The 14,090-nt window shown below is 42.7% G+C and overlaps 1 protein-coding gene across 33 annotated transcripts in view; it reads right to left on the bottom strand.

The window, feature by feature from the left end:
• LYPD6B (LY6/PLAUR domain containing 6B) overlaps window positions 1–14,090 on the bottom strand; it is a 170,125-nt gene that overhangs the window by 50,078 nt on the left and 105,957 nt on the right. For 10 of the 33 annotated variants that reach the window (XM_070241842.1, XM_070241844.1, XM_070241841.1 and 7 more), the window contains one exon: window positions 1,192–1,253. The exons of 18 other annotated variants lie outside the window; for them this stretch is intronic. The gene's annotated coding sequence lies outside the window, so the exon portion shown is untranslated. Of the gene's footprint in view, window positions 1–1,191; window positions 1,254–6,607; window positions 6,688–14,090 lie in introns of all 33 variants that reach the window. 5 more of the 33 variants (XM_070241853.1, XM_070241861.1, XM_070241856.1 and 2 more) reach the window with 2 other exon arrangements.

The raw sequence follows: 14,090 nt of genomic DNA, 5'->3' as shown, positions 1-14,090 counted from the left end.
GAGGAACAGCTCCCACACCACCCAACATGCCCTAAGGGAAACAGTGATGATAATATACAGATTTCTACTTGTTTTCTTGGGCCTAATTAGGGAAGTACAATGTCATCCTTTTAAAAAGGCAAAGAGTAAAGCATCTTAGTAGATATTCGACTGAATTCCCCTTTGTACTTGAAACATACCATTATCATTAACAAACACGGGTGCTAATGATTCTATCTGCTTTTTAGACAAGAAACAGGAAGGTAAACATGGCCCTGGCCCCATCAGCTCACAATCTCAGAAGACTTCCCTTGGAGGTCTTCTCCCTCTCGCCCCATCAGAGGCAAGGTGGGAGGTCTGTTTGGAGGCAGAAGGCCTCTGGGCTGGGAGCCGATGGCCCACGATGGCCCACGCCAGGGAGGAGATTACTCAGCAGACCAGGCTCACGTCCCTGAAGCCTGAAAAAGACATTCCTTGGCCTTGGGAGCCTCACCTCAGAAAACTAGACGTTAGAGTCAGTTTTTCACTGGGAAAATGGAGACAGGTACAACAATTGAGCCAGGTCAGCCCATGTATTAAGCACCACATTAAAACCAAAAGGGCAAAGTGAATGAAGTAAAAAGCCACCATCAGTAAATACACAACTTTAAATGTGCCTACATGGATGCTGTTGCCTCTTCTCTACTGAGTACGACTCTCATTTTAGATCAGGAAATATTTTCTAATCTTAACATCTAAATGTCCTATAATTACAGATACTCAATAGTCAGTGCACACACTTACTAAGTAGAGTTAACAACATATTTCACTTGACCTAGATACCTTTGAGCATCACCCTCCGCACACACACACACATATTCCTACCCACTGTGACTGGGATGGTTACTCTGGAAGGTTCTCTTTTAATAGACCAAATTACCATGTTATGTAGGAAGCAGAGAAATCTTTGATCCACTAACCATTCCCAGGGCATGGGGACTTCGTCCTTGGGTTCACCAGAAATGTATCTTAAGCCAAAACCAGGCTTTCAAATCCCAGGACCGCAGTGAGCAGCGAAGGGTTAGGATGGGATAGGAAACCTGGCAAACTGCCCAGGAGATGGGCAAAAGCAGAGTCCCAGGATGTTCAGGAGTCCACGTGGACCCCTGACGATCTAACCCAGAGCTCCCAAATGAAAAGCTGAGAGCTGTCCCTAATGACTTCGATTCTTACCTTGCCAGACTCCTGTCCCTCTTGAACAGTGAAGAGGTCTGCGCCCAAACAAAGTAACCAGCCTAGCAAAGACGAAAAGATGAGGTAAGAGCTATTGTGGACGATGAGTTACATTCCTGAACAACTGGAATGTTTTCTAACAAAAAAAACAGGTCTCCGGCTGTTTGAAGGCCTTTCAGAAGAGAACAGCAGCAATGTAATCAATTGAACAGTATCAAATGCATGAATTCCCTGGAATCAAGTCAGGTTGGGCTGTTCAGTTTACAGAGAGAGTGAGCTAACGTTTTATTAACACACACCTGGGCCCCGTCTAATTGGGAATGGTAATAATTGGTGAAATCATACACCTCATCACGTCCCTCCACAAAAATGGCTGTTTACCAAGAAGCTGGCAGAACTTTGTAGAACACTGACATACATCAGGGTATGTTGGCAGGTCAGAGCATTCATACCTTCACACATTCAACACATCCACACACAATGAGGACTCTATGCCATTTAACCAACCCTGCTTTGGAAGACAGCCCTACCAGCTGATGAAATAATGACAACATGAGACTTGAACCTAGATGAGGAGGTGGGAGGGAAATGGAGTCTTTCCCTACATGCACTCAAAGAAGTAAATGTAAGACAAAAATTATGGCTGATTTTAAGGAAATTCTATTATATATTTACGTCCTTATCTATTATGGTTAATTTTACATGTTGAATCCACTTGGCTGGTCTATGGTACCCAGTTGTTTGGTCAAACACCAGTCTACATATTGCTGTAAAGGTGTTTTTAGATGTGACTACCATTTAAATCAGTAGACTTTGAGTAAAGCAGATGACCCTCCATAATGTGGGTGGGTCTCATCTAATCAGCTGAGGCCTTAAAAGAAAAGACTGAGGTTCTCCCCAGGAAGGACTTTTGCCCCTAGACAGCCTTCAGACTCAAGACTGTGACATCATTTCTTCCCTGGGTCTCCAGCCTGCTGGACTCCCCTGCAGATTTTGGACTTGCCACCCTCCATAATCATGTCAGTCAATTCCTTAAAATCAATCAGTCAATCTATGTGTGTGTGTGTGAGTGTGTGTGTGTGTACACTAACGTACCATCTAATGTTAAAAAAGGATGAGTTAACTTATAAGAAGAAAACATAAAAAGAGGCTAGAAAAGCATGAGGAAAAATTAGTCCACAGAAATATATGTTGTAAAGTACTAAACTATTACTTGATGTGGCTCATAAATTAGGTTCTGAGCATCCTAGTGGCCAAAGCAAAGAAGAAAACAGACATAAGATAATCACACTGACTCTCAGATAAAATACAATGTACACAGTTCTCAAGAGTGTTAGCTTTTTCTTGTCATCAAGAAATTTCTACCAAGGTATTAACCTTCCCTCCTTTGGGTAAATTCTTAAATTTACCCCAGAATTGGTCCTTTATGTTCCATCCTGGAGGGTCAGAAGAAAAGCAATTAATTAACAGTGCCTCTAAGTATATACAATAGGCAATCCCCTATAATGCTTCTTACTGTATACCTCAAGGCGAGCTATGATGCCAAAGCACAATTCACTGAAGTCATTTAACAAGGCCAAAAAGGAGGACAAGCACACAGCAATCTGATCATCTGGCTTGATCCAGGGATAAAAATTAGAATTTCTGGAAGAATTAATAGACTTATATCCTTTGTGATATTTCCTAGAAATATTATTTCACCCAACAAAAGCTGCGTAGGAATCAGGCTACAAACGTCTAAGGCTGTGGTCTCTGGCAACAGCCTGGAGTAAAGGTTTCCTCTATCGCTGATTAGGGGCAGATCCACAAAAAAACGCCCTCAGTCAGGTTTACAAGCTCAGGTAATATATGTCTAAGAAATATGAGGTTTAATTTTTACATTTTTGCATTTTTAGAAGTCCTTTCCTACAATGGAATCAACTAAAAAAAATTTTATTATGCTAAAATATACATAAAATTTACCATTTTAACCATTTTTAAGTGTGCACTTCAGTGGCATTTAGTACACACACAATGTCGTACAACCATCACCACTATCCATTTCCAGAACTTCTGCATCACCCCAAATAGAATCTCTGTACCCACTGAACAGTAAGGCCCCAATACCCCCTTCCCCCAGGCCCTGGAAACCACTGTTCTACTTTCTGTCTCTATGAGTTCGCCTATTCAAGGTGCCTCATATAAGGGGAATCATACAATATTTGTCCTTTTGTGTCTGTATTTCACTTAGCATAATGTTTTCAAGGGCCATCCATGTTGTAGCACGTCTCAGAATTCCAACCCTTTTTTACAGCTGAGAACTATTCCATTGCAAGTATATACCACATTTTGTTTATCCTGGAATCAAGTTTTACATGACTAATTCAACAAGTAATTATTGAATATTCACAATGTGAAAAGTTTTATTCTTAAAATATTAACTTTATCCTAAGAACACTGTATAAGAGGCAGAAGAGCTACTCCACAAGGAACCAATTAATTGCATAAATCTTAGTTTCAGAATCAGTAGCAGCAGCCAGAAAACAAAAGTCTGTTAAATAGTTTTTCTTCCCTGAGGGTTAGGCAAATCTCCCTGACAATCTTAATTAATGTTCTTCATACTTAAAGCTGGAGTGAGACGAGAATATCCCCACTATGTGGCCAGCGTACACTGTAACTCTTCATGTCACGGTGCCTGAAGCTCACAACGTGTCATTCTAGACCCCTGACCAGTGATAACAAGCTTCTGTCAAAACAGCTGATGTCAAGAAGTCAGAGAAACTGCAGTTCCGTGAAGCACTGCTTTCTATCTCTGCAGATAAAACATTCTGAGGAAATCAACCAGAAAAGCACTTCTTCCCCTAACCTGCTTGCCATCCATAAGTTTTTCATTTCCAGGGCATACAAATAAGGTAACCAGTCTTCTGCATGGAAACGTGGGTCCTAAGAAGAACACAGCTCCTCCCCAGCAAGACAGTTTAATAGCTGAAAGGTAAGGCAAGAAGCTGCACTCCACTCCGGTTTTCACGTTCAGAGTTTATAAAAGAGCAGATGGCAGAGAGGAGGGAGCCCACTGCACACCTGAATTCACAAAAGTGGCCCAGTGTGAGTCATCAAAAGACGTCTGCAGGAAGTTAACAAAATACAATGATTTTTGCACACTGGCAAGGGAATCGCGAGCAAAAGCAAGAGCCATAGAGGATTCAGGGCACTTTGCTCAGCATAAACTTCTCAGCTGGGAGGATGTGCTGTCATCCCAGATTGTTAGCACTCGGCTGAGCTGAAGTTCATTCACCGCTTCCGCACTCGGTTATCTGGGAACACGTCATTTAAACACAAAAGCTGTTTTAGAAAATTATAAAGAATTCAGCCTTCAGTTATTCCTGTATGTTTTTTAAGGCTGACTTTGAGAGAAAGAGTTTTTTTTAGCTAAAAACAAAATGAGGGCTCTTAAGATTGTTCTTTTTAGTATATAGGTAAAGAATTCATTGCCTCTGAAAAAGGAGACCCTTCCATGGGTTGTAAAAGCCAGCCTTCAACAGGCTGAAACTAGGATGCCAATACAAAGGATCTCTAATTAGCCTAATCAGGAAACTCCCGAATTAGAAGGCACTCAGTTCTCTGTCCTAAGTAATTACTCAACCCTTCTTCTCGGGGCATCAGTAATGAACATTCTGGAAGCAGATGAGGAGCTTACCTTGAATACTAAAATTTTATCTGTGATAATCATTTCGACCCTCCAAGTTGTAAGTACATTCAAGCCTTTCTAAAGAACACACACCACCTCAAAAAATTTCCCATGGCCTGGATCCATTCTCAAAGATAAAAAGCCCAACAAGGGAATCAGGGTTCATCAGTAGTCATAAGATTAAACTGGAACTTGGTAGAATGCCGATTCCCTTTTGTAATGGGCTGAATTATGTCCTTTTCCCTCCAAAATTCATATGTTGATGTCCTAACTCCCAGAACCTCAGTATGTGACAGTATTTAGAGACAGGGTCTTAAAGGGGTGATTAAATTAAGATGAGGTCCTCCGGGTGGACCCTAGTCCAATATGATTGCTGTTCTTCTAAGAGCAAATTTGGACACAGATATGTACAAAAGGAAGACCATGTGAAGACACGGGAAGAAGACAGCCGTCTGCAAGCCAAGGAGAGAGACCTCAGAAGAAATCAACCCTGCCAACATCTTAATCTCAGACTTCAAGCCTCTGGAACTGTGAGAAAATAAATTTCTGTTGTTTAAACTACGTCGTCAGTGGTACTTGTTATGGCAGCCCTAGATAACTAACGCCCCTTCCCTTTTTCTTCCTCCTCTGAATGCCAGGATTCCCATGGAGGAGTCTGTAAAACTCACAGGGACACTCTCCTGCCCTTCTCAAGGGCTTCATTCATTTCCTTATCCCCAGCCAGAGTAATCTCTAAATCCAAAGAAAATGACAAGCAGGAATACCTCAAATACCCTGACAACCCCTACTCCAAAACAGGGGACCACTGCTTGCCTCAAGGCCACTGACCTCCACACTGTAGGAACTTTCTCTGCCTTTCCCAAATGCTCTGTGCTAACTAGAAGTCACCCTGCAAACAGCATCTTTAGGATACTGTTCCCAGAAACTGTGTCCTCATTTCTCTTGCCTCAATACCCAGGACTGGTTCAGGTGCCTTAACCAACCTCAGTTCCCTCTCTTCCTTTTGCCAGATGCAATTAAGGAAGAATTGGAATGTGCCTTGCACATGACAGAAGCAAGTCCACAGCAAGAGATTATCAGGGATGAAAGGACTCCCAGTGGCCTCAAGACTTGATTCCTAAGTAATTACTTTCTCCTTCACTGGAAAAGTTCATACAGGAGAGCTGACACTATCAGTCCTTTCTTAGTACTGGGAGCCATGAACACCATACTTTAATTTCTACACTCTCCATAGATAATGTTTGGCCCATAGCATAGGTGGGCATTAGGTTTGGCTCCAGATGCTACAGCTTAAAGGGGACTGTGCTGGATTCAGAGGGGGACCATAACAAGAAGGACTATTGGAGGTAAGTCACAAGTGACAGTGGTAGCACAAGGGATCATTTAGCTTCTCCTGATGCCACAGTTCCATTAGTCTCCTCAAGCTCTTCAGTCTTGCTCAGGCCACCTCCCCAAAGGCAATATAAGCTTAGCATGGCTTTGCCTAGAAGTATCCAGAAGCAAATGTGAAATCTCTGATTATTAGAAGTAATGCCCTCAAGCACCCCTGGGGTCAGTAAACAAGGCCCCTGGGTCCTCTCTCTGCTGCAGTGACGGGCTGGGTGTTCTTGTCCAGGGCACATTCCAGCAGCAGGGGACTGCTAACACTCACGCCTGCCAAGTCCCAGCCCGTGGAAGAAAAAGGAGAGCAGACTGATGCAATTAGCCAGGCAAAAGGGAACTTGTCAAACCATTTAGATAAGACAGTACTTGAATTTATTCAGTTCCCGTTACCGGAGGGTGACTGTGCTTCCAACCCCTGCTGATTCCGCGGGCTGCACAGCATTCTCCTAGCAAGGAAGTTAGAAAAAAAAAAGGATGAGTTCTCAGCCTACAAACTTCAGGGCTCTGCTGTTAAATCAGTGCACATACTGCCTCAAGCCAAGGGGTAATTCGACCTTAATGGAATCACAGGACATACGCTGTTGAGTGACTTTGTCACAGAATCTGAACCTCAGTGATGAAATCTGAAAAAATTCAAGTATCCAATTAATAAACAAAAAAACTAAGGTTTCTTATCCAGTTCAATCTTCCTTATACCTCTTACCAATTGATTACATACTAGCCTTGCTAGTGGTTTTGTTTCAATTATTGAGTTGTGAGTACCTCAAGAATCCGTATGGAATCTTTTTACATCCCTTTCGGTGCCTAGCATAGTGTTGGACACAAAACAGAAACTCAGTAAAGGTTCAATTACTGGTTGTTTCTTGCTTTTGAAATAGTTTTCCCTGTAGGGAAGCAAATCCACTCCACCTGCCTCATCTAATCAGCAGCACAGCTCCCTCCTCACCCTCGCCCCACCCCCTCACCAAACATCAGCAACAGGATCTTCACAGTGAGTGTCCATTGTGAATGCAGCGGATCATACAAAACAAAGTTACAGATGGAGCTTCAAGGTTGGTAAATTCTTGTCCTCTGTTTTAAAATCTGAGCATGTCTGAATGTTTCCTAGGACTGTTGTAACAAATCACCACAAATTTAGTGGCTTAACATAATAGACATTTCTTCTGTCACAGTTCTGAAGGCCAGAAGTCCGAAATCAAGGTCTCAGCAGAGCTGATGCCCTAGGGAGGGTCTGAGAGAATCTGTTCCATGCCTGTCTCCTCCTAGTTTCTGGTGGCTGCTGGCAATCCTTGGTGTTTCTTGGCTTGTAGCTACATAGCTCTATTCTCTGCCTCGTCTTCACATGCTCTTCCCCCTGTGTCTCTGTGTCAAATCTCCCTCTCCTTTCTCTTATAAGAACACCAGTCATTGGATCTAAGGCTCACCCTAAATCCAACATGAGCCCATCCCGAGATCCTTAGCTTAATTACGTCTGCAAAGACCCTATTTCTAAATAAGGTCACATTCACAGGTACTGGGGGTTAGGACTCAGATATATGTAGTTTGGGGGATACTATTCAATCCACTACAATATCGGAAATCAGAACACATCATCTTTACCACAAAACCCCATCCTCTCCCTAGTGCTCTTCTTCATGTTAATAGACTTATTTCCTAGTCAGGATGCAGGCTGAACTCTCTGAGTTGTCTTCAAGGGCTCTCACTCACTTGCTCCCCAAAGCAATCAGCTCCACAATACACAGTAATGAAGTTACTGTTAAATCAATTCTCCCCTCCCAAAGTGCTCATGCCTGTCCCCTCTTTTCCATGCCTGCTGCCTGACCACCCTGTCCCCAGCTTGGATCATCTGTCTCAGAGCAGGTCATGACTTCTTCCTACCTGCTCGGCCAGTCTCCTTTACTGACCATACCACATGCTGCTGCTTTAAACAGAGCCCGATCACGCCATCCTGTCCACAAACTTTCAGTGGCATCTAAGCAAATGAAGCCCAGTCTCTGTCTAGCCTGGCGTCTGGGTCCATTAAAATGAGTCCCAAACCCTCTCCCAATCTTATTTTCCACTGCTCCCCTCCACTTGGTCCAGGCTTCGGTCAAAGTAAATTATTGACTATTCTTAAATAGATCCTCAAAGGCCTCCAAGACTTTCAGGTCCCTCTGCCTGGGATTTATTCATCAATTCAACAAGATTCTATCTTGACTATGTCCCCTTGTCAGTATATTACACAGAACAGCCCAATTCAAAAGACAGCTCATCCATAAGTCTTTGTCCAGTTTCATCAATCACACTGGATTCCTCCTCCTTTTAAAATTTCACAGCCTGGCAGACAGATAAGGAATTCTTGTTCTCTCCTCCCCTTAGAGACTTGAGCACTTGTCATAAACCTCATGACAAAATCTGCTTTCCTGATACACATCTCTCCCATAATCCAGCACAGTGCCTTACATAGAACATGTACTCAGAAATATTTGATCAATAAAAGATACATTGAGTAAGTGAATAATATAGTCCTTGCCTTCAAGCAGCTTACATTTGGGGCCAGAGGAGGATGGGATAAGTAGAAAAGTGAATAACAATGACCCATATCATAATATTGTAAGTGTGATAAGTTTAAATAAAATTCTTTGGTGAGCACAGAAAAGGAAGCTTTTGAAAGGGGTGCAAGTTTCCTAGAAAGGTAGAACTTAAGATAGATCTGGAAGGATAAAGAATATTCTGATGAGCAAAAGGTGGGGAGTCAGGAAAGAGAATTAAATAAGGAAGAAACACCATCTGCAAAAGACACAGAGCTAAGTGAAAGCATCTCAAATGCCATGCCAAGGAACTTGAAATTGAGTCTGAAGGAGACGGGAGTCATGGAAGACCTTCAGACAGGTGTGATGTGGTCACATTGCATTTTCAGGTGATCACTTACATGGTATTGCAGAACTTAAACCTGGGTATGCATCAGAATCATCTGGAGACTTTCCAAATTGCTTAATGTAGAGAGAAAATACAAATAACAATATAACAATTCTCCATTCATAATAAAATCATGTTGATGTTTTGCCATTTGGGGTTTAAAATTTTTAAGAGGAATGAACCATACCTGTCCTTGGACTCCCTTTTGTTCTCTTCCCCAGAAATAATACCTCCCCTCAGTGAGTATCCTTCTAGTCCATGTTTATACAGAGAAAGAAATATACAGATATATGCATATATCCATAAAAACTACATGGCATTGCTTTTTTGTATTAAAATGATATAAATGACACATTTGGTAAATATTGTTCTAAATTTGCTTTACTCACTGTGAAGCATCTTTAAAAATTCAGATTCCTGCATCCCACTCAGATCTAATTAATCACAATCACTGAGTGGAGGTATCCAGAAATATGCAGTTTTTTAAAATCCCATTTTAAAATTCATTTCGATGTTGCTAGATCTGCATTTGGGAGTCATTGGTGTAGAAGATGAGTTAGAGAGAAGATAAAGTACAGGTAGGAAGAGCGGTAAGAACATTTTGCGATAATTCAAGCAAGAGGTGATGTGGTCCTAAGCAAGGGCAGTGATCAGGGAAAAGAAAGACAAGGAACAGATTCTGAGGCCCTGTGTGCATCAAAGCAACAGGACTTTGTAACTAACTAGATTCTGGGGCGAGAAAAAGTAGTAGCTAAGAAATGGCCCTAAGGATTTTAACTTGAAGGAACTAGAGGACAGTGACACCATTAACAAAAATGGAAAACACAGGAGGAAGAACAGGCTACAGGAGGTAAAATTGATTTAGTTTTAGTTGTGTGAATTTGAGGTTTCTGCAGGACCCTGTGTAAGTATCTCCAAGAGGCATTTATACATGCTGGACTAGATCAAGGGAGAAGGTGGGGGCCCACGATGCAGATCCAGGAGTCCCTACATAAAGGTACCAGTTGTGCACATGGAAATGGATATGTTTGCTTCAGAAGTGAGCCTAGGGCAGGCCCTTAGGGGGTGCATATATTTAGGGGAGAGCAGCCGAAGAGGAGCAAGCTCGCAAAACTGAGGATTGGCCAGAAGCAGACGGGCAGCTTGGGATCAGGAAGCCACAGGAAGGATCAAAGGTCAAGAATTCACAGTGATCAAAGCATGGGACTGAAGAGGAGGACTGAGAGAGAACATTAAATTGGCGAATCAGTGACCTTTCAAAGAATAGTAGCAATCACAGGGGGAGAAGTCAGAGTGTGACATGAGTTAAAAATACCCAAAGCAGAGGCTGGCCAGTGGTGTAGCAGTTAACTTTCGAGCTCTGCTTTGGCAATCTTGGGCTCGCAGGTTCAGATCCTGGGTGCGGTTCTATGCACTGCTTGTTAAGCCATGCTGTGGCAGGTGTCCCAAATATAAAATAGAGGAAGATGGGCACAGATATTAGCTCAGGGACAATCTTCCTCAGCAAAAAGAGGAGGATTGGTGGCAGATGTTAGCTCAGGGCTAATCTTCCTTAAAAAAAATACCCAAAGCACCAATGTTAAGCTACTCTTTAGTGTTCAAACTTGAGGTCAAAAAGAATCATTGAGGGATAATTATTTTAGTGTTTAGAACTTGAGATTTGACTCTGTAGAATGTGAGAAAGAAACCAGTGGTAAATAAACTGTGAAAAGATGAGAAAATAAAGATGAATACAGTCCTGAAGAAATAAGAGGGAACTGGATCAGGAAACAGGAGGATGTCCTGTTAAAAATGGCAGACCGATAATACACATTTCTGTCCTTCCCTTCCCAGATTCCCACTAAAAAAATGTTAGTTAACACTATTCAATTTTCCTTTACTAAAATAAAGAGAACTAGAAGGAGCCAACTGCAGAAGAGAGATTTTGGAAAATAGAAAGCAGAAGGGCAAATGGTAACTAACAGCTTAGGATATTCTTTGCCCCGCCAACAGCTTGCCAAGTAGGAAACCAACAAGAAGCAAATGAACTTGTTCTGTGGACTCCCTGAGGGTTCAGCACCCAAAGACACCACGTAGCAAGAGGGCAGGGGTGGATCTGAGGTTGAAAACAGAGATTATTTAAAAGCAGACAGACCAATTTAGACCTCCAGAGCCTCTCTCCAGCTCCAGCATGGCATCTAACCCAACAGAAGACTAGGGCTTCATCCTTTGGAGAAACTAACAGGAGGATTCTCTGGATTCAAAGGCATCAGGCATAGTGGAGCAGCGGGTGAGGTGTAAAACTGAAAAGTGGGGCATTGGCAATCGTCGGCGTACTGGACCTTCCACTGCCATCAGAGCAGCATCCAGCTACGGAACACATACCTTCTCCCCCCTCTCCCCCTCCATACCCCATCTCACTCCTCCCTCCCTTGGGAGACTGGACAACACTTCTCTGGAAAAACTAAGTCCCCCACAGAAACATCCATATATATTCACCACCCATCCCCTACAGGAAAGCCCCACTCATTCACACTGAATTTACAGCCAAGGATCACCAGATATTTAAGGAAAGCCTTCAGCTTGGAAAACGTAGAGCCAAACCAAACAGATAAACAAGTAACAAGGCGGGCAGAGACAATAAAGAAGATGAAGATTTTATGGCAATCTAGAAGCTATAATGGCCCAGGGAGGTATTTAATTTAGCCAATATGGTTTTTCAAAAAACGGAAAAATTTACATTAAAAATCTGTATTTCTAACTTGTCCCGAAAATCAAAAGGTCTGGCAGTTCTGGACTCAGATAGTCACCCCACATGTTTGGAGCCAAGAGCAAGAGCAAGAAATAGACAAACCAAGAGTGTGTGAGCCTGGACCTTCTTCTGAGGAGAGGTTCAGAGCTATTAGTGGATTTGCAAAAGGGTCCATGATCCAAAAAGAGGTTAAGAGCCTTGAAGCAGTACCCCTTCCTTTCCCAACATTTTATCACTTTCTAAGTGTCTTGCCCTCTGCTCCTCCCACACCTGTAGCTTGGCCAAGATCCGCATTTCACTCCTTTAATCTCTTTTCAGTCACTCCCTCCAGCCCTTAATCACTTTTATGACTCTTTTCTAAGTTCCTCCAATTTGTCCAAATCCAACTGTGAAGTCACACATTTCTTTTCCCTGGGAAGATGTAACACAGTCTAGAAATACTAAGCAAGAGTCTCCGCAAAGCTTTTAGAAGGAGTATCCCAGAGTTGACATGTTAAATCAACTTCTCACATGCAGCTGCCCAGTTCAGAAACGAAAACGCAGAGCACTCCAGGGAATGCAAGGGATTGGAGCCTTGCATACGGATATTCCCTGATCATTTCTTGTGCATTGAAACTGCACAGATAAGTGGATCAAGAGAGGTCTGCTCTTGCAGCCATCTTGAAACATCCTGAAGAAAAGAGGAAGAATCAAAACTACCCACAGCTCAGAACACATGACTACTACCATCTCTGACTTGATTAGGAAAAAATAATAATATGTACACACACAAACACACACACACACGGGCTCATGTGCATAAATCTGTAATCAGCCAAGCCAGCTCCACCCAATCTCAAGGCTTCTTCAGTCACCCTAAAGCAACCAACAATTTGCTCTGACTGGAGGCAATCACAATACATAAGTAAATTCCTGCCAAATGAGAATTAATTTAAATTCCTCTCAAAGCTTTTCAAGAGAGAATAGCTTGCCCTTCAGAGACACCTTCTCCTGGGTTAATGAGTTGAATTATGGTGTTTATCACAAGCCAAAGGTAACCTGGTAGTTGGACTGATAAAGCTCTTTCTCAAATTGCTTCACTGTGGGGTTTCTGCTTTGTTCTTTGTTTTGTTTTGAATGTGTAGTGTTCTGGGCCACACAACTATCCCCAAAGCTCCTGGAAGCAGAGTAAGTGTTGGGGCCTTGGGCATGGTAAGGCTCAAAGAGAATTTGAGTCAATGCTCCTGTAGTACCACTGAGAATGGAGGATTGCACACCCCTCTGTGCAGAGTCCTGCATAGAAGTCCTGGCCCAGGACTGTGGGGGAGGAGCCCTTCACCTGACCATCACCCAGCATTATCACTCACTGGTGGGATGGGGCCTCAGGAGCAGGTCTGTATTCTAGATTCAGTTCTAGAACTTTCCACGTGGGCACTTTGAGTTTCTTGCCCCATCTGACAGTGTTGCTAGCATATCTGAAGAGATAATAGTCTAGAAAAAGCTCTGCAGCATTTGAAAAATGTTCCTAGGGCCAGCAGGTAAGTACGAGGGCCTCCCATAGCTACTAGCCCAAAAGACTCTAATGCCCATTTGTTTGTTACTTCAGGTATTTTCCTGGAGTTGCTTTTCCTTCACATATCCTTGTGGTTGTTAATATTTGAGGTTTCCCAGGAATGGCTCCAATAGTCATAGTTCTGTCATGACAGTCAGATGGTCTTCAATATCTGGGGGTCTTCTTGTCTGGACCTTCCAAATTATCTCTAACATAATTAAAACACTTCTCTACTTATATCCCATGAAAATTTCCACTGTTCCTCAGAAAAAGGTGAAACTCCTTTAACACAGCCTGGCCTGGCCCCATAAGCCCACCTCCTCTCCCACCGTTCTCCCTCCCACATGCTCTATCTACTCTGGTCACATTGGCCTTCTTTCTGACGTTCATATTTGCCATGTTCCATCCTACTACAGAGCCTTTGGACATGGTGTCCCCTGACGTGGAGAGCTCTCCCCTCTCTTCCTCTTGCCCTTAATTCTTACCCGTCCTTCCCATTTCAGTTCATGAGCACTCTGCCCAGAAAGCCTTCTCTCACCTCTCTCACTGTGTTTAACTCCATCTAATAAAGAATCTTAGAGCAGTTTACTTTTCATTCTCCCAGCAGGGCTTAACACAGTTGCAATTTTACATTTGGTGGTATGATTATGTGATTAATATCTGTCTCCCGCACTGGATTTTAAGCTCTC

The sequence above is a fragment of the Equus caballus genome, chromosome 18 (assembly GCF_041296265.1).
Source record: "Equus caballus isolate H_3958 breed thoroughbred chromosome 18, TB-T2T, whole genome shotgun sequence".
In the NCBI taxonomy this organism is placed as follows: Eukaryota; Metazoa; Chordata; class Mammalia; order Perissodactyla; family Equidae; genus Equus; species Equus caballus.
Note: the sequence above shows the minus strand (reverse complement) of the source record. Positions and strands in the feature narration are given on the sequence as shown.